General features: G+C 45.3%; 1 protein-coding gene across 6 annotated transcripts in view; it reads left to right on the top strand.

Moving 5' to 3' along the window:
• The window catches only part of adck1 (aarF domain containing kinase 1), a 650,404-nt gene that overhangs the window by 321,185 nt on the left and 308,693 nt on the right, over positions 1-20,526 (top strand). The gene's annotated exons all lie outside the window — the stretch shown is intronic.

The following is a 20,526-nucleotide window of genomic DNA, read 5'->3' as shown; positions in this document are numbered from 1 at the left end:
ACGATTAGCATGGTTAGTTCAAGTTTATTTGACTATACATATACAACCAGACAAAACAATGGACCACAGTGCACACAGGTACCCACACAATACATGCACATGCACTTAGTCTACCGGTTAGCACGACACTCTTACAGCGCCAGTGACTAGGGTTCAAATCCGGCACTGTTTGTACGTTCTCCCCATGTCTGTGTGGGGTTTCCCCAGGTGCTCCAGTTTCCTCCCACCCTCCAAAACATATGGAGTTGTTGGCTTTGGGTTCAATTGGTCAGCACAGGTTTAAATGGCTAGAATCAGCTTCAACCATGCTCAATGCTATCTGCACCTCACACTGCAACTACGTCTTCATTCTTAACTATCTAAAGCTAATTATTTTATTGCTCAGTATAACATGCAAGTTACAACACACAATCAGAATCAGCTAAAGACCATTTGATCCATCGCATCCCTGCTGGCTGGGAAGGAGCTAATTCCCAGTTCTTGGTCCATGGCCTCATCAGTGCTCATCCAGCTACTCCTTAAATATGATGCAAGTGTAAATTCTGGATCCCTAGTGAGTCGGTGTCAGAAGAGATCAAATCGGGGGCCATTAAAGTAACTAGGAGGGGGAGGGGGGAACTCAAACTGCCTTTTGAGCTTCCCCCTCCCTCTAGCGTTTCAGACAAACACATGTGCTTATAGTGTGTGGAGACGAAACCACGTGCTTCATTTTGGTGACACCCCCTCTGATGACATCACCCAGTGTAGTCTGCAACTCCCTAGTGACACTAATGCTGTGCAAAATAACTCATTGGGGGGTGGCATAGCCTGCAAATGCCCCCCCCCCCCCCACCATGACATGAGCTCTACTGCTCACTTCATAAACTAGTTGTTCTCAAGATTCCTCTGTCGTTTCTACTACTTTAAATCTTGGCCATCTTATTATTGATCTCGTTGTTCATGAAATAAGTCCTTCATACACCCCAGTAAATCTCCCTTTGGCTTTCTTTGTCCCAAGGAAAACAACCCCACTCTATCCAATCTCTCTTCACAGCTCCCAAGCACTTCCTCACCTCTGCCCCTTCTATCATACCACCACATCCTTCTGGTTGTGTGGTGACCAAAAGTATCTAAGGTGTACTTGCCCTGGTCTAACTTCTACAACTCTTGGATGTTATTCCTGCTCTGATATTTTGCGCCTCAGCCTCAGCTCTTCTTAACTTGACAAGTCTACTTGTCCTGCTACCTCCATGGTCCTTTCATCCCTGAACACTTCTCACTATCCTTCGATGTAATGTAAGTTCCCTCTCCTGTTTTTCCTCATCAAATGCATTGTCTCACACTTTGTTTGGCACCATTATTACCCACCTTGCAGTTTATCGGCATCTTCCTGCAATATTCTACTTCCTCATCATAACTACACAAGTAGTTTTCGGCCTACATCATTGTCAGTTGTTCTTGTGGTATATTTCAGACTGTGAGGCCTGTAGAAACCCCCTTGGAACAGCCTTCCAATCATTAAAACTTCTGTTGACCAGTAACTGTTGCTTCCCGGCATTGAGCCAATTTTGTATCTTGCGGGGATTGTAGACTGCATAAAGGAGTTATCCTCCTAGATTTTGTACTTTAAATGGACGGGAGGGGGGAGGTAGGGAGGGTGGGATGGGAGGGGGGAGGGGGAGGGGGAGAAAATGGCACTGTATATATTTGAAAAGGAAAAAGTATGTATCATGGTCAATGTGGTTTATGGTGTGAAAAAAAAAGGAGTTATCCTCCTCGATCTGCTTCGTGTAATCATCTGAAAAAAAAATCTGCTCTGATGTGACCATGCCGAATGTCCTTCATCAATTCATTCATTCTTAACACTGATGAATAGTCTTCCTTGGAAGATGTTGATGTTAGGTTCAATGGCCCATAATTACTCAGTGTACTTTTATCTTTTGAACAGTGCCACATTACTGCCTTCTAGTTCCAGGGCAAGAAATCTCAAACCAAAAAGAATTACAAAATAATAGCCAGAATATCTACTCCTTCCTCTTTTTTTTCTCTCTGCCAAGCATTTTCTCAGGAAGTAACAATTTATCCGTCTAAGTGTGTGAAACCCCTTTAATATTTGCTTGCTATGCTAATTTTCACTACCTTCTCATTAACAATGTTATTTGCATTTTCTCCTTAAGACAAATGCAATGTATTCATGAAGAAATCCTAAACCTGTCTTCCATCTCCCCGTACAGATTACCCTTTCATTGTTTAATAGTCCCTTTTCTTTACTTTCCTTTTGCTCTTTACATATTTGTAAATTATCATTTGGTTTCCTTTGATTTTCTTCGCCTCTGTTTGCCGACCTTTAATTTTAATCACTATGTAGCGGCAGCTACACGGCTACTGAAAGATCACTCAACCAGATGGGTTGAGCTCAGCGAGCAGAACTGATTTATTGCAGGCTACTGGGCTGGACTTATACTCCCAGCCCGGACCTGGTTGAGAACCGCACTTGGGGGGGCTGACGTCACCAGGGCGTTACGTGGTCCCCCAGCGTGGGCTTTTGAGCCCTGTGCTGAGAAGGGGAAACCCCTAATGGGGCCATTTTGGCCGGCTGTCCCGCCACGTGGATTGCAAGTGGGGCCGGTTCGCCTGCCTAGTGGTGTGCTGCCACACAGACCTCCCCAGAACCGGCGCCAAGTCCTTTTTAGTTGGGCGGCCTCACTTCTTGGGCTGGGCCACAATCACTGGATCGGTGGGGTCAAGGTGCTCTGGCTGTCCACTGTAAACAGTTCCCGCCTGCCGCCGATGTCCAGCGTGCTGAATGCTAGACAACCTTGTACGGCCCCTCATAAAGTCTCTGCAGAGATGCCGCGGGTGGGCCCTGCCGAATAAAAACGTACTCTGCGGAAAGCAGCTCGCTGGGGATATGAGATGGCTGGGTGCTGTGTCTGGGCGGCGGTGGGGGTGTGAAGGAGTCCAAACGGGCGCAGAGGTGGGGAAGCAGCTCATGCAGTGCCTGCTGAGGGTTGTGAGGCACATTGATGAACTCACCAGAAAGTGCCAACGGTGCACCGTAGACCAGCTCAGCTGATGACGCTTGCAGATCCTCCTTGGACGTGGAGCGGATGCCCAGGAGCACCCAAGGCAGTTCGTCCACCCAGTTAGGACCGGTGAGGCGGGCCATAAGTGCTGACTTAAGGTGGCAGTGCAGATGCTCGACCAGACCATTGGCTTGCGGGTATAGGCCGTGGTGCGATGTAGCTCGATCCCCAACCTGTTGGCGAGTTGTGCCCAGAGCACAGAGGTGAACTGGATGCCCCGATCACTGGTGAGGTGATCCGGAACGCCAAACCGGGCGACCCAACCGTGCAACAGCGCTTGGGAGCAGGAGTCTGTGGAGGCATCTGGCATCGGGATCGCCTTGGGCCAACAAGTGGTGCAATCTACCACCGTGAACAGGTAAAAGTTGCTCCGGGAAACAGGTAAGGGCCCGACTATGTCCACGTGAATGTGGCTGAACTATTCCCAGATGTGCTCAAACTCTTGCACAGGCGCCCTGGTGTGTCTGTGTACCTTGGACATTTGGCAATGGGTGCATGTTCTGGCCCAGCCGACCTGATGGATGGGTGCGAAAGGTTGTGGATGTGATGAAAGACTTGCCTACACCACTGCTGGGGAACCACTGGCCGCTGGCTGCCTATGGAGACATCGTACAGGATGGTGCTTCCGCTGCTCGGAGTTGGGAAGTCTTGGAACCGCAGGCCTGTGATGGCAGTCCTGAAGGCTCACGTCTCCTCATTGATCTTCTGGTCCCGGGCGAGCTGGTCGAAGTCGAGGCCGGGCGTCAGCGCACAGATGGCCGGTCGCGAGAATGCATCGGCGACCACATTGTCCTTTCCCGCCTTGTGCCAAATGTCGGTGGTAAACTCCAATGCAAAGGAGAGGTGACGTTGCTGGCGGGCCGACCAGGGGTCCTTCGCCATCACGAGTGCCTGGGTGAGGGGTTTGTGGTCAGTGAAGATGGTAAAAGTCCTCCCCTCCAATAAATAGCGGAAATGCCACACCGCCAGGTACATGCCCAGTAACTCACGGTCGAAAGCGCTATACTTGTGCTCTGATGGGCAGAGAAGCCATCGTCTGTTCGACGGTTGTGGCAGAGGCATCGATGGAGAGCGCATCATGCAGCCTGGTGTGCGGGTGGGCAAGTCTGGTAGCATTTGCGAGGGCATCCTTGGTGGCCTCGAATGCATTGCAGGCCTCTGGGGTCCAGGTGAGCGATTTGTGCTTGGCTGCAATGAGGGCGAACAGCGGCTGCATGATGCGCGCAGCTCCCGGGATGAATCGGTTTTAGAAGTTGACCATACCCGCGAACTCCTGCAGCCCCTTCAGATTGTCCGGACATGGGAACTCCTTGATAGCGGCGACCTTCGTAGTGGCGGGCGTGGCTCCCTTGGCCGTGATGGTATGGCCCAGGAACTGCATGGACTCTTTCCCAAACTGGCACTTGGCTGGGTTGATGGTGAGGCCGAAGTCGGCCAGCTGGGAGAAGAGGGTGTGCAGGTGGGCTTTGTGTTGCACCCAATCCCTGCTGGCAACGAGGATGTCTAAGTAAAAGAAGACGAAATCCAGGTCCCTGACCACGGAGTCCATGAGGCGCCGGAAGGTCTGAGTAGCTTTCTTGAGCCCGAACAGCATGTGAAGGAATTCAAACAAGCCAAAGGGGGTGATGATGGCTATCTTGGGAATGTTCTCAGGGTTCACCAGGATTTGGTGATACCCGCACACAAGGTCAACTTTTGAAGAAAATCCTCTCACCATGCAGGTTGGGCTTAAAGTCCTATATGTGAGGGATGGGGTAACGGTCAGGAACTGTCGTCTCATTGAGCCGTCGATAGTCTCAGCAGGGGCGCCAGCCACTGGAGGCTTTCGGGACCAGGTGGAGTGGCGAGGCCCATGGGCTGTCTTACTGCCGAATGATTCCCCAGCTCCAACAGATGCAAAAACTCCTCCTTCGCCACCTGGAGCTTGTCAGGCGGAAGCCGCCATGCCTTGGCGTGAACCACTGAGCCCTGGGTGGGGATGTGGTGGAACACCCCGTGGCGTGGCGAGGTTGCAGAGAACTGTGGCTTGAGGAGGGTCGGAAACTCGTCCAGGATTCGCTGGTTGTGGCCATCTGTGGCTGCTCTGTGCAGGAGGCATCGAGGCAAACGGCCTGGAAAGTACGGGCGTCCACCAGGCACCTACCCTGAATGTCCACCAGAAGCTCATGGGCAAGGAGGAAGTTGGCACCCAGGATGGCGGTCAGAAGGGTCGAGACGGTGAAACTCCGTCGGCTGATCTGGAAATGGACTGTCTTGTCTCCATACGTCCAGATCTCTGTTGCGTTGGCCACACGGAGTGGAGGTCCTCAAGGTCGGTTCCTGTACTCGATGGCCATGGCCAGGATGATGCTGATCTGGGCCCCAGTGTTGATGAGGAACCGCTGGCCGCTGACTGAGACCTGCATAGAGGAGGCTGTGTCCTTGGCCAGCCGTCGCAGCCATTAACAGTGGCTGGCCTACTCATTTGCCTGGAACGAGCAGGGCTGACGACACTTCCGAGTCTTGGCTCCCCAGCGCTGGTGGTAGAAGCAGAGGCCTGCAGCAGATGCCATGCCCTTGGTTATACTCTTGGTGGCCCCTGCAGGGGCTGGATGCTCTACCACAGCGCAAAGGGCCGGCTTGGCGTGGTCATGCCCGTGCCTCATGACCTGCTGGACCGCTGAGCCCTCCGGGAATCGCTCGAGCCATAGCTCTTGGGCCTTCTGAGCGACCTTCCTCAGGTCTGTAAAGCTCTCTTGGGCCAGTAACGGCCGGATGTCCTCGGGCAGATGGTCGAGGAAAATGTGCTCGAAGAGTGGGCAGTTGGTGTGATCACCTATGAGCGTGAGCATCTCGTCCATCAGCTCCATCGGGGACCTGTCCCCCAGTGCGTTGAGGTGCAGCATCCAAGCAACATGTTGGTGCCTGGATAGTCCGAGGGATCCGGTGAGCACTCGCTTGATGGTCTCATATTTGTCTTTGGCGGGTAGGTGCTGAACGAGGTGCAGCACACGTTTGGTGGTGGCCTGGTCCGGGGTGGCGACCACATGGTAGAATTTGGTCGTGTCGGATGAAATCTGACGGAGGTGAAACTGAGCCTCCGTGTGGCTGAACTAGGTCTACGGCTACTGGAGCCAGAATATAGCACTGATCCCAGGTTCACTCATGATGGGTTCAAAGACGTTTGAACTAGTCGGGGTCACCAATTGGAGCAGCAGCTACACTGCTACTGAAAGAACACTCAACCAGACGGGTTGAGCTCAGTGAGCAGAACTGATTTATTGCAGGCTACTGGGCTGGACTTGTATTCCCAGCCCGGATCTGGCTGTGAACCGCACTGGGGGGGCGCTGATGTCACCAGGGTGTCAAGTGGTCCACCAGCGCGGGCTTCTGAGCCCTGTGCTGAGAAGAAGGGGAAGCCCCCGATGGTGCCATTTTGGCCAGCTGCCCTGCCGCGTGGATTACAAGCGGGGCCGGTTCATCTGCCTAATGGTGTGCCACCACAACTGCATTTTTTGAAATACTTCTGTCGGTTTAACACACAATTTGGTCAATAGTGTAAGCTTATCACATTTACGTATCCTCTCCTGTACCTTCCCTCTCATCTCTGCATCTTCTCAATTTTAATGCCTTGTGTGATAAAGAACCGTTGAGCCAAATTCAGCCTCCCAGATCTTGGCCCAGAGTCCTGGAGGATATGACTCTTCAATGGCCCCATTGCTTGCAAGATCTTTAGAAATATCCTCTGCGCCCTTTCTGCACTAGAGCATTGAACAGTGCAGCGCAGGATCAGTCCTTTTAGCTAATCACATAACTACTCCTATATTCCTGCTTATGGTCTGTATTTTTCCATTTGCTGCCTCTTGACCCATGATGGAACCAAGACCTTCAGCTCAACTTGTCTATGGCAATCAAGTTGTCTATCTGAACCAATCCTATTTGCCTTTGCTTGTCTCAAATTCCTTAACCCTTTCTTATCTATGCCTGCAGGCCTTTTAAAACTATAATTGTACCCCCTCTATAATTTCTTCCGGCATCTAGTTCCATATACACATCACCTTCGGTGCCTATCTAAATATTCCTTAAAATCCTCACTGTGTCTGTCCGAATATCTCTTAAATACTGCTATCATATCTGTATCCACCACCTCGTCTGGCACTGTGTTCCAGGCACTGACACTCTCCTTTGAAACTCCTTTAAACTTTCCGCTTCTCACCTTAAACCTAGGTCCTCTCATATTTGAAATTTACATTGACTGTTGATGCCTCTCATAATTTTATATAATTCTATCAGGTTTTCTGCTCCAGAGAGAGAAAAAAATCAGGTTTGTCTAACCTCCTCTGATAGCCTCATACTCTCTAATCCAGGCATCATCTCTCTTCAAAGTCTCCATATCTTTCCTTTAATATCGTGTCCAAAACAGCAAATGTGGCCCAAATAAAGTTTTATGCAACTGGTACATGACTTTTTTTACTCAGTGTAAGATGAAGGCGGACATACAATATGCCTTCATTATCACCCTATCCACTTGTTTTACTATTTCCTTTTCTCAGATCTGATGAGGGGTCTTCCACCTAAAACCTTAACTGGTTTCTCTTTTCAAGGATGCTACTTGGCTGTTGAGTTCTTCCAGTATGTCTATTTTTATTTCAGATTCCAGCATCTGCGATCTTATTTGTTTTCCTCCACTGTTGTCAGTGGAGTGTGCGTGTTAGAATATAGAACATTACAGCATAATACAGACCCTTCAGCCAACGATGTTGTGCTGACCTACATAAACCTTCTTCACAGCAATCTAATCCTTCTCTACCATAACCTTCTATTTTTCTTTCATCCATGTGACTATCTAAGAGTCTCTTAAATGTCCCTATTGTATCAGCATCCATGACTATCACCCAGGCGGCCACCGTTCTCTGTATAAAAAACCTATCTCTGAAGTCACCGCTAAACTTTCCTTTCCTCCACTCACTTTAAACGGATGTCTTCTGTATTTGCTATTGTCACCCTGGGGAAAAGGTGCTGCCTGTCTTCTCATAATCTTGAATACCTCTATTAAGTCTCCTCTCATCCTTCATCACTCCAAAGAGAAAAGCTCTAGCTGTGTCAACCTTGCTTCATAAAACATGTTCTCCAATCCAGGCAACATCCTGATAAATCACCTGTGCTCCCTTTCTAAAGGTCCTACATCCTTCCTATAATGAGGCAACAAAAACTGAATGTGATACTCCCAAGAGTGGTGTAACGAGAGTTATATTAGAGCTGTAACATATCTCATGGCTTTTAAATTCAATTGCCCAAATAATGAAGGCCAGCACACCACATGCCTTCTTAACCACCCTATCAACTTGTGTGACCTAGATCCCAAGATCCCTTATTCCACCACACTGTGAAAGATCCTGCCATTAACCATGTGCTTCATGTTGAAGTTCGACCCTTCAAAGTGCTTCACATTCTTCCCGTGCAGGGGCGGAGCCAGGTTCTAACGTTAGGGGGAGTGAGCACATTAAAAAAGACACCATGACTGCTGCCCCTTCAAAGCTGTGCACGTGTGCGCGAGCACACCCGTTTGCAACCAGCACACAAAGGCACAAAAGGTTAGTTACCTAAATGTAGAATAACATCTTAACTAAATATGTTACTTTGTTGAATGCATTCATACTTATATTAAAACCTGCCAATACAGTTTATTAGCCATGAGGGATAGGCTGTACCAAAATTATCTTGACGCAAATTCAAGTTTACATTTGCACAAGCATTCAGTACGCACATATTTTTGTCACTGGAAAAAAATAGGCACAACCTAAGATTTTTGCGCACACTGACTACTAAAAAGTAGAGGAACATTGGCCACGACAGGAGTTTGTACGTTCTCCCTGTGTCTGCGTGGGATTCCTCCAGGTGCTCCAGTTTTCTCCCATCCTTCAAAACGTATGGGAGTTGTAGATTAAGCGTATTTGGATGGCATGAGCTTGTGAGCTGGAAGGACCTGTTACTGTGTTGTGTGTGGGAATTTAAAGTTTAATTTAATGACAGAACAAAGGAGAAATGTGGCCAAATGTATAACCATTCTGCGATGTTGAAGTTGAAGATAAAAAAGATTGCAAAAAAAACCTACCATTGAATTAGATCACCTCTGATCTGTGTCGTTACTTTAACTCCCTGCCTAACACCAAACTTGATACTTTCCTCATTTATTTCTGTTTTTCCTTCTGAAACAGAGACCATTTAGCCCATCGATCTAATCAGCTCTTGGAGCATTCCCATGATTTGCATTCTTTCACTTATTTTGCTGCACCCTATTCTCTCCATACACCTATCAACTACTGCCCAATGCTCCTATCTATCACCTACATCAGGGGCAATTTATTTTTATTTATACTTATTTTGGATCGCTATGTATATAGGTCGTTTATGTGTAGTGTGCCTGGGTGCAGTGTGGTCTGGAGATACGCTGTGTACAATCAGATGACAATAAACTTGAACTTGACAGTGTAGCCAATTAACCCACATGAGATATTGTAGGAAGCTGGAGAGAAAAAAAAACACACACAAATAAGAATATGTAAATTTCACCCCTACAGATCCCAAGGTAGGGATCAAATAGGCCTGACTGGCAATTTAAATTTAGGTATACAGCACAGTAACAGGCCTGTCTGGCCCATGAGGCCAATACCCCTTTAACCTAGAATCCCCGAATAATTTGAAACCAGAGTACCTGGAGGGACCCCACACAGACACAGGGAGAATGTGCAAACTCCTTGCAGACAGTGCCGGCCGGATTCTAACCCAGATTGCTGCCACTAACCATACTGCCCTTTGTTTAAAACAAAGAAACTGTATTCCACTTGTGACAATAATTGCTGCTTATTCCCATGGGTTACTTGTCTTCTGCTATGGCTAATAGATTGAGAGTGCCGAGTATGATTGGATCATAAAAGCCTAACAGGCATCAATTGGAAGGCAGAATTAAATTCGTAGTCATTGAACTATGTCCTTGGCCAGCAATGGCCAAGGTAATTTGGATTTAATACTGACTATTCTTGATTGAATTAATATATTGTTAGTAGTATAATTACTTACCTTTGAGCTCTGTTAAATATTTTGTTACACAAATGGTTTACTTGCTCATATAGATACAGAACCATGTAGTTATGACTGCAATGATCATCCCTGATTAAATTGAACTTTTGCATTATTTTTGCGGGGGTAGAGGTCAGGGAAAGAATTGCACTCGGTGAAATAGCATTGTTTGCATGAGCTGGGCACTTGTGGGAATTTTCCTTGTCTGTCATTTTTCTGTTGTTTCGTAACTGCGTAAGAAGCTAAGAGATTTGGGCCGATTATCCGGAGACTGACTTCAGGACTCAGGAAATTTGGATTCCATTTGAAAATTGTGGAAATAAGAATTCATTAAGGATCGTCAGAGGCTTTTCCCCAGGGCTGAAATGTGAGTGGAAATAAAAGGTTGTGAACCACTGGAATAGGTGGTTCAACACTGTAGGCCGAAGGCCCTGTACTGTGCCATAGATTTTTATGTTCAGCTTCAAGTTCATTTAGTTCCATGGACTAACTCTGTCTCATTTCGTTAGCTGTGAAATCCTCATCCATGTCTTTGTCCCACCTATTATTCTCTTGCTTCCCAGGCAGGAGTTCCCTCTATGCATTCTCTGATAAATGACACTCATTCTAAACTCTGCTACATGTCTTATCACGTGTGCGTTCTTGCTCACCTTAAATGCTTACTCTGTGGCTGTTGACCTTCATTGGTCCTTGATGCCAAATGCTCACTTTTTAAAAATGTCATCAGTTTTGAATCCTTCGATGACCCTATTCCACCTTGAAGAGGTCTGCATTCATCAAGTTCTCTAGGAGCAGGCTAGCAATCCAGGAATGTGTCAACATCACACAAGTTAGTGTGGAATGCAAATTAGAAGCCATAATTACCAGTGATATTCACATTCCAAGATTCATGCCACCCTATGTAATCCCAGATCAAATGATCAGAATACAGTCATTTTTGGGTGGAAATTTCTCCTTGATTGCATAGTTCATTGAACTTCTATCTTTAAAATTGAGCTTCTTTAAATTCACTAACATTTAGACATACAGACATACAGCACGGTATCAGGCTCTTGGGGCCCACAAGCCCATGCCGCCCTATTACACCCAATTTACTAATAGCCCCCAGTATGTTTTGAACAGTGGGAGGAAACCAGAGCTCCCAGGGAAAACCTACACAAATATGGGGAGAAAACTCCTTCTAAATAGCATGGGATTCGAACCCTGGTTATGCGCATATCACTACACTATCCGTGCCAGCTAAATTCACTACAATTTAATTGCCGCTGTGCCTTTGCAAAATCACTTAACCCATTGACAGAGATAGAGATTGACTTCTCAGGTGAGGTTTAAGAGACTCAAATCACATCCCGGCAAAGTCACCCCCATCATGGCAAGGATGGAGAGAAAAGTCAGGGGAAGATGATGGGGTACCTCAGCCATTCAGTGATTCGAGGTTTCAGCGCTATTTGGTGAACAAAGGAAGACGCTGTATTATTTCTTCTTCAGTCACGAGTTTTTGGTACCATTGGACTTGTCTTCAGGAAACTGAGTGAGATTATCTTATCATTGGTGCGTCAGACTCAAAGGTTCCAATGGCTTTACTCCTGCTTCCTTATGATCTCATCTTCTTGTGTCTGATTGCCCTTGAGAAACTGGTGATGAGCCACATTCTTCAACCACTGCAGTCCGTGTAATGAATTTCCTTTCATAACACTGCTGGCAGGGAGTTCCAGGACTTTGAATCAAAGTGCTGGAAAAACTGAACTAAAGGCAGAAATCGCAATCAACCTGAATCATTTTTATCTCTCCACACATGCTGCCTGCTCTCTTGAGCATTTCCAGCATTTTCTATTCTTATTTCAGGCTTTAGACATGGCAACAGTGAAAAAAATATACAGTAAAACCCATTATCTGGAATTCCAGCAAGTGACAAAAAAAATGGCAGAAAATAAATAGGTAAAAAATATTTCTTTCTTTGGCTTGGCTTTGCGGACGAAGATTTATGGAGGGGTATGTCCACGTCTTCTGCAGGCTCATTGGTGATTGACAAGTCTGATGCGGGACAGGCAGACACGGTTGCAGCGGTTGCAAGGGAAAATTGGTGGGTTGGGGTTGGGTGTTGGGTTTTTCCTCCTTTGTCTTGTCGGAGAGGTGGGCTCTGCGGTCTTCTTCAAATGAGGTTGCTGCCCGCCGAACTGTGAGGCGCCAAGATGCACGGTTGGAGGCGATATCAGCCCACTGGCGGTGGTCAATGGGGCAGGCACCAAGAGATTTCTTTAAGGAGTCCTTGTACCTCTTCTTTGGTGCACCTCTGTCTCGGTGACCATTGGCACACTTCGCCATGACTTCACCAATCACATAACATGCAATCTCAACTGGAAAATTCACTTTTGCAGCATCTAACAATCCCCATAGGTGCCGGATACCAGGGGTTTTACAGTATTATGCAAGAAGCCTTTGAGAGTCACAGCAGTGCGTTCTGCAGTCATGAGCCAAAACCTGGAACTCAGTGCCAACTAGAAAGGGTGAATGAAAAAAGTTCTCAAGTTGGAAAAGGAAATAGTCATGGAAACTGCACAGAAACAAAACCTCTTCCTCCCTCCCCAATGAGGGGGCAACTGTGTCGATGTAGTTTGTGTTAAAAGATATCTAGAGGAGTCATTCTCAGTGGGGGATATACGACCCCTTGGGGGCCACAGCACATTTGGGGGGAGGGTGACAGTCTGAAATCATAAAATATTGTTTTTTGCTTTATTATATAGTCATTCTGGAGACTCCATGTTGATCACAAAGAAAGCTTATCAGCGGCTATACTTTGTGAGGGGTCTGAGGAGTTGTAACCTGGAGAGCAATACCTCTGCCTGGTATTGAGACGCCAACTTTCAGGACAAGAATAAACTCCAGAGGGTTGTTAACTTGGCCTGTGACATCACAGGCACTAGACTTTATTCTATCGAGGACATCTACATGAGGCGGTGTCTTAAAAAAGCAGCCTCTATCCTCAGAGACCCCCACCACCCAGGCCATGCCCTCTTCACTCTGCTACCATCGACAAAAAGGTACAGGAGCCTAAAGACAAGCTCTCAATGGCACAAGAACAGCTTCTTCCCCGCTGCCATCAGATTCCTGAATAATCAATGAACCAAAAACACTACCTTATTTTTCGTGGACTATTTTTAAAAATTTATAGTAAAGTTGTAAGATGGTCATAATATGATTGTTTACACTGTGATCCTGCCAAAGAACACCAAAATTCACGGCTTGTTCGTGACAATTATTTCTGATTCTGATTCTGAGGTCAGAAGAAACCATCTAAACCAGACTGCTTCATAGGGAAGGGACTCCTAAACTTTGAGCAGAGTTCTAAGAGGGGCATACCAAAAAAAGGTTGAGAATGGCTGATCTAGAGCATTACATCGAGAAACAGACCCTTTATATATATCCATGTTGAACATCTCGTACCCATCCATACAAATCCCATCTGTGATGTGTGCATCTGTGAATGTGTGTATGTGTGTGAATACGTGTGTAACTGTGATGTGTACACGTGTGTGTGAGAGAATGTGTGTGCTTTGTGTGCGTGGCTGATGTATGAACATGTAAATGTGTGGGTGTATGTGTGCAATTACGTGTGTGTGTGCACGCGCGTGCATGTGCGTGCACACATGTGATGCAAAGCCTGCTTTCCAGTTGTCGAAATGAGCATCCTTGCCATTGGACCATGACCTTGCTCTGGTCTCTGGTGTCTCACAACCTCCCCACGACAAAATACATCACGCCTTGGTGGAATTGTAGTCCTCAACCCTGAGGGACGACCAAGGAAGGGAGAACAGAAAGAAAGGCTGGACATGTAAATGGTCAAAGTTAAAACATTAGGGGAAGAAGCACAGAAAATTTGGGAATGTGACCATAAAATTCACAACAATTCAGGATGCGACATTGCTTTAAAAATGTCACTCTGTTTGTGTTTGACTTCATGAACCCACCCACTTCATCTTCCTTTGTTTCTTTGTTTCCGTTGCGCTGAATGCTGTTTCTTTGTAAACTTGCTGGAAAAGCAATTGAGCCTGTGGATTTTTGTCATTTTGTTTTGCACATCTCCCTCCCACCTCCATGTCACAGCACAGGTTTGCTGGATGTATAGTTGCTTTAACTAAACAGGGTCATTGCTTTAACGGGAATTAGCGTCCTTTTGGATGACCCTAATCTTTGAGCGATATGCAATCCACGCCCACAGGATATTGTATAAATTCTGCAAAACGGCTGCTGCCAGAAGCTGCCAAGTTGCCTCAGCAACAATCTCTGGATGCATCGTGAAGACTGATTTGGCCTGCTGAGTAGTTTTAACAGCTTCACCATAACAAGTGAGATCATCAAAACTAGCCGTATAAAGTCCAGAGCACCCAGATCTCATGCCCAAATCCTTACTCAATTTTCTCCACCTTGCCCAATCCCAGTACCACTAACACCCTCTGCCCTTCCAGTACAATACTGATTCGTTCCTTCTCCTCTGGATATGTTATCTCTCCCACCCCTCTCTGTCCCACCAAGGTGGTCTGAAACCCCATTGTTTCAACCCTCCTTCAATTGGCTGAATTTACTCAACACTGACCAATTTCTCCTTTAATGTCTCAATATGATGAGCTATACCAAGCTTTGTCACTTTTTTCAACATGTCAAACAGTTCTTGCTTCAGTTCCACTTAAACCCATCCCTTATCTATTTTTCTGATAGTTCTCTTACAGAACTTCATCAACTTTACTGCCGTCCCTCCTGATCCATCACTGACTCTTCCCTTTTCTCCCTCGACTTCTCCATCTTTACCGCAGGAGATGGCTGAGTGCTCTGTATTCACTGCAAGCCCAAGGTTTCCTATAACTGCCTTGATCACACTATGCAACAGTTAAAACTTGCTTCCCTTCTCTCAGCCTCGTTTTCCCATGCAGTTAACAGAAGAGGCAACATCTCTTTTCTCGTCATCAGGAAACTGAAACTCTCATTACAGGTGAAGCTACGCTTTGCTTACACTTCAGGTTTGTGGAGCAGATTTGATGTTCACAATGAGGTCTCCTGCTCAGTTGATAAACCAGACTAATTGGGTGACCAGTATCCAGAAAACCTCACTAAGAGTGACCTGAAGCTTCCAATTCTGTTTCTCACTCATACACTGATCAATTTTGGCTTCTCACACTTGCCTTCAAAATTCAATGATAGCTTGTTGAACAGCACCTCTACTTCTGGCTCAGGACATTACCACCTCCTGGACTCATAAGAACATAAGAAAAAAAGAACAGAAGTCGGCTATAGAGCCTGATCCGCCATTCAATAAAATCATGGCTGATCTGGCTGTGGACCCAGCTATGTTTACTTGTCTGTTCCCCTTAACCATTAATTCCCCAATTCTTCAAGAATCTCTCTATTTGTGCCCGAAGTACATTTAATGAAGCAGCCTCTTCTGCTTCCTTGGGCAGAGAATTCCACGGACTCACTATTCTGTAGGAGAAGCAGTTCCTCTTCATCTACTGCCCCGAATCCTGAGGCTATGTCCTTTAGTCCTATACTTACCTGCCATAGAACCTCCCTGCTTCTATGCCTTATCTCTTCCTTTCTTAATATTATGAGTCTCTAAAATATTCCCTGCCCCCCCCATCCTTTTAAACTCCAATGTAGTTCCAGCTACTGAATCTCTCCTCATAAGCTAATCCCTTCATTTCTGGAATCAAACAGGTGAATTGAATTTAACAGTTTCACATAATCAGCCATTTCAAAACCCGACGTATCCAACATTCAGATTTTCCTCTCTCCTTTTCTGGAGTTTCAGATTTCATTGATCTGTACCATTTTCCTCCTGATTCCTTTTATTTGTCCCTAACTGTTAGCAAGCATCATTCACTTTCTCCTGTTCAACATTCAATTCCTTTTGTTCTCTCTCCTCCTGTCTACCTTTGTGTAGGAATTTTAAAAATATTTCATTTCCAACTTTGATGGAGTTGGCCTTTTCCCTCTCCATGAGATGCTGCTTAATCCTTCTGAGTATTTTAAACATATTCTATTTTTATTTCTGATTACCAGCAGCTGCATCATTTTGCTTTTGGATCAAAGAGTGGTGATTTGTTCTGAGAATATGCAGAAGTTATAAAACCACCTGCTTTCTTGTAGAATTTGTACCATCAATGCATCCAGAGAATTTTTTATTTTTATTTTTATCTTTTGTTTTCCATCACATCACAGACTGCTACAAAATACACAGATATCCAAGCAATTTACGTACATGTGGTGTGTGATAGTACAGATTCTATGACCAATGTGTGTATGTACAGATTGTAGTGTAGGATGACTGTGATTGGCTGAGAGTGTAGCCACGCCTACTGGCAGGTTTAAAGGGTTACTCCTAGCCAGACCAGGTCATTCTGGACTGGTTGACCTACATGTGATATGTTCCAGTCTTCTAGTTAATAAAAGCCTTGGTTTGGATCAACAAGCCTTTGATTCTTTCGACACGCTCTACATGGTGTTTCTCCCCTTTTCTCTTCCACCCCTTTAAAAAAAAGAGAGAAGAGAAAGAAAGAGGCTGGGTGTGGAGTTGGTGCTTTTGATGAATGTCCATGGAGGCCATGGAGCCACCCCTTTTTGTAATTTCTTTGTTAATCCTCCGATTGCAGTGGTTCTCAACCTTTATCTTTCCACTCACATAGAACCTTAAGTATTCCCTATGCCATAAGTGCTCTGTGATTAGTAAGGGATTGCTTAAGGTGGGATGTGGGTGGGAAGGGAAGGTTGAGAATCACTGCTCTAGACCCAATTGTTACTGAAATATTTTGATTGTGAAAAAAATGGTCATTGGCCCATTTCCTTTGGAGTTATGAAACCATGTACATAATGAGTCATTTAGGTACGATTAAAATAGTGGTTTTCATACTTTTTCTTTCCATTCACATAAGTGCTCTGTGACTATTAAGGGATTACTTAAGGTAGTATGTGAGTGGAAAGAAAAAGTATGAAAACCACTGTTTTAATCGTACCTAAATGACTCGTTATGTGCACAGTTTCATAACACCCCAGCAGATACAAACGTTGGGTCAGGCAGAAAAGTTATTTTGGTTATCCTGGTTAGTAAATTGGCCAAATTCTGCCAAAATGGAGATACCTTTGTGCAGGACTGTGTTGTGTGAACGAATTTTTCCCTGCTCTATTCCACACCTGAAACATGACTCTGGCACCTCCAATTTTGCTTTGTGAATCTTTTGTGGTGTGAAGTAGAGCTGGTGCAGAAAATCTTATTGAACCAGTCTATATCTAGAATTAATAACCGTTGTCACACTGTTTCTACACCAATCCGGCCAGCATCTCTCATCAATTGTGATGGTCAGGTCTGACTCCCATCTCTCTCTTGATCTGCTTGGGGCTTTCACCTTGGAGTACCGAGTACATTTGGGTGCATTTCCAAGTCAAAGCATCCCTTCAACCTCACTAGGTATAGGTGAGGTTAGTTATTACAGGCCCCCACCTATCCCTTAAAAACGATCTTAATTGGAGGAAACAATGAAAGGTCCCACAAGACAAATCATATTTATCTTTTAGCTGCTCGAAAGACATAATCTGCCTTCCTTTGTAGCAGTCCTCAATATATCGGATACCCTGCTGACTCCAAATCTCCAGGATTTTATTGCCCATGTTCATGGGCATCAATTCACTGTAGGCGATACTCCATTTTTTCTCCAATACATTGATTGATCTCGTGCCAGATTTTAATCAGATATTTCAGTATGGGGTTATCCATTATTTTCCCTATTAATTTGGCATCCCATTTGTATATGAAATCTTTCACTTTTCTCTCCCCCATTGCATGCAGTCCCATTTGCACCCAAGCTGGTGGTTCCCGCTCCTCAAAGAAGGACCCAGGGAACCTCGATCTGAGCTGCTAGGTAGTATTTCTTAAAACCTTGTTGTAGTCCCATGTCAGTTTTTTTAAGGCTATCCTGGGTACTTTCCCATTCCAAATGAATGTCCTTTTGCTATTGTTCAATGTCTTAAAGAAGGATTGTGGTAATGGAATTGGCAGAGTCTGGAAGAGTCTGGAAGTCCTGGCATCACCTTCATCTTTTTGCAGTTAACCCTCCCCATTAAGATGATGGGAAGGTCCCTTCATCTCATTAAGTCACCTTCTAACTTCTTCAGTATATATAGTTAAGTTTATATAAATTTTCCAGGTTATTATCAGTGTTGATTCCTAAGTATTTCACATCTACATCCCAACTGAAATTTCTGTTTCTTTGGTATTCTACATAGTCAAATTTATTCAGTGGCATGATCTTGCTTTTTTCTATGTTGGCTTTATAACCCGATATTGCACCATAGTCCTCCAGTGTGGAAAACAGTTTTGGCAAAGACCCACCGGGTCCGTCATATGCCATTAGATTTATTTTGTGCTCTAGCTGACCCACTCTGAATCCCTTTAACTGTGGATCCAGAGAATTTCTTGCAATGGCACCAACAACTGATATAGACAAATGTGCTGGAGAAACTCAGCAAGGCACGAAATCAAGTCAAGTTTATTGTCATCTGATTATACAAGTACAACCCGACAAAACACTGTTCTCAGTGCAAAACATGCAAGCACACAACCCGACATAACACACATGCAGACAAGTAAAACATAAACAGGGCAAGTCTCAGATGGTTCGTGTGAGCAGTTCCTTTGGTCGTTCACCATTCTCACTGCCTGTGGGAAGAAGCTGTTCCTCAGCCTTGTGATGCTGGCTCCGATACTCCTGGATCTCTTCCCCGATAGGAGCTGCTGAAAGATCCTGTGTGCAGAATGGAAGGGGTCCTCAATGATTTTGTCCGCCCTCTTCAGACAACGATCCCGTTAGGTCACATCGATGAGGGGGGTGGGGGTGGTGGTGGTGGGAACTCCAACTCCAATGATTCTTTCGGCCATTCTTATGGTCTGAAGCAACCTACCGCACTGTGATGCAGCCGGCTAGGATACTCTCGATGGAGCTCCTGTAGAAGGTTGACAGGATGGTGGCCTGCAGCCATGCCCACTTCAGTCTTCTCAGGAAGTGCAGTCATTGTGGCATCTTCCTGACAAGTGAGGAGACGTTGAGTGTGCATGATAGTCCACTAGTTAAGTGAACTCCAAGGAACTTGGTCTCTCCACTCTCTCCACTACAGAGTTGTTGATGTAATGGAGGGTGGTTGTTCCTGGTCCTCCTGAAGTCCACGATCATCTCCTTCATCTTGTATACGATGAGACTCAGATTGTTATTCTCGCACCATTTCACAAGATTTTTCACCTCTTCTTTGTAGAGTGACTCATCGTTGTTGCAAATGAGGCCAACGACTGTTGTGTCATTTGCAATCTCGATGATACTGTTCGAGCTGGATCTGGCGATGTAGTCTTGAGTCAGTAGCATGAACAGGAGCGGGCTGAGCACACAGCCCTGAGGTGCGCCAGTGGACAGCGTGATGGTGCTTAGTCATGCAGCATCAGAAGGATGAATCTAAGAGCCCCCTTAGATTCTGCTCAGTGTTTGTGTGCATTCCCTGTGAAGCAGTCAAACTTAGTTGGTTTCTTCTGTACTTCTCTCCTACCAACTACAGAAAAAAAACATAAAAAGATATACTGATATTATGATTTCAGTCTGTGGCCTGCCCTTAAATGTGCTGTGGCCAATGTTGAGAATGGCTGATCTAGAGACATGTAGTTGTACGCCACAGTATTGGGCCATTTTACTCACCATATCCACGCCAATCTTATCACCCATCTGCGCTAATCCTATTTGCCTTATCGTTCCATGCCTTTCCTATTTAAGTGTCTGTCTAAATGACTCGTAAACATAATGATTGTATCTACATCATTTTGCTTCCAGATCAACCAGTGTAGGGATTATTCTGTGAATATGCGGAAAGTATAAAAAAACCTGCATCGTTGTAGAATTTGTACCATTATTGCATCCATAAAATTTCTTGAGATGATACCAACAAATGGTATGTGTGCTGTAGAAAAGGAATTGCTCACAATAACTTTTGAGACTCTTATATTCATGTAATAATATTTATTTGTATAGATGAAATACTTGTCATGCATGTGTATTGTTTATCTGTATGTGTGTTATGTCTGGTTGTGTGTCTGTATGTTTTATACCAAGGACCAGAGAACACTGTTTCATTGGGTTGAAATTTGTACAATCAAATAACAATAAATTTGACTTGACTTGATTCTTCCACTCAGGCACCGTGTTCCACTTATCCACAATTCTTTGAATATATTAAAAAATTACCCCCTCAATTCTCTTTAAAACTCCTGCAACCGAATGGCATTAATATCAACTTCTCTGGCTTTCATTAAAATTCCACCCCCTTGCTTCCCCATGTCAGTTCGTACAGACATGATAAATTCCACCTAGACCCTTAT

Source organism: Narcine bancroftii, chromosome 2 (assembly GCF_036971445.1).
Source record: "Narcine bancroftii isolate sNarBan1 chromosome 2, sNarBan1.hap1, whole genome shotgun sequence".
In the NCBI taxonomy this organism is placed as follows: Eukaryota; Metazoa; Chordata; class Chondrichthyes; order Torpediniformes; family Narcinidae; genus Narcine; species Narcine bancroftii.
Note: the sequence above shows the minus strand (reverse complement) of the source record. Positions and strands in the feature narration are given on the sequence as shown.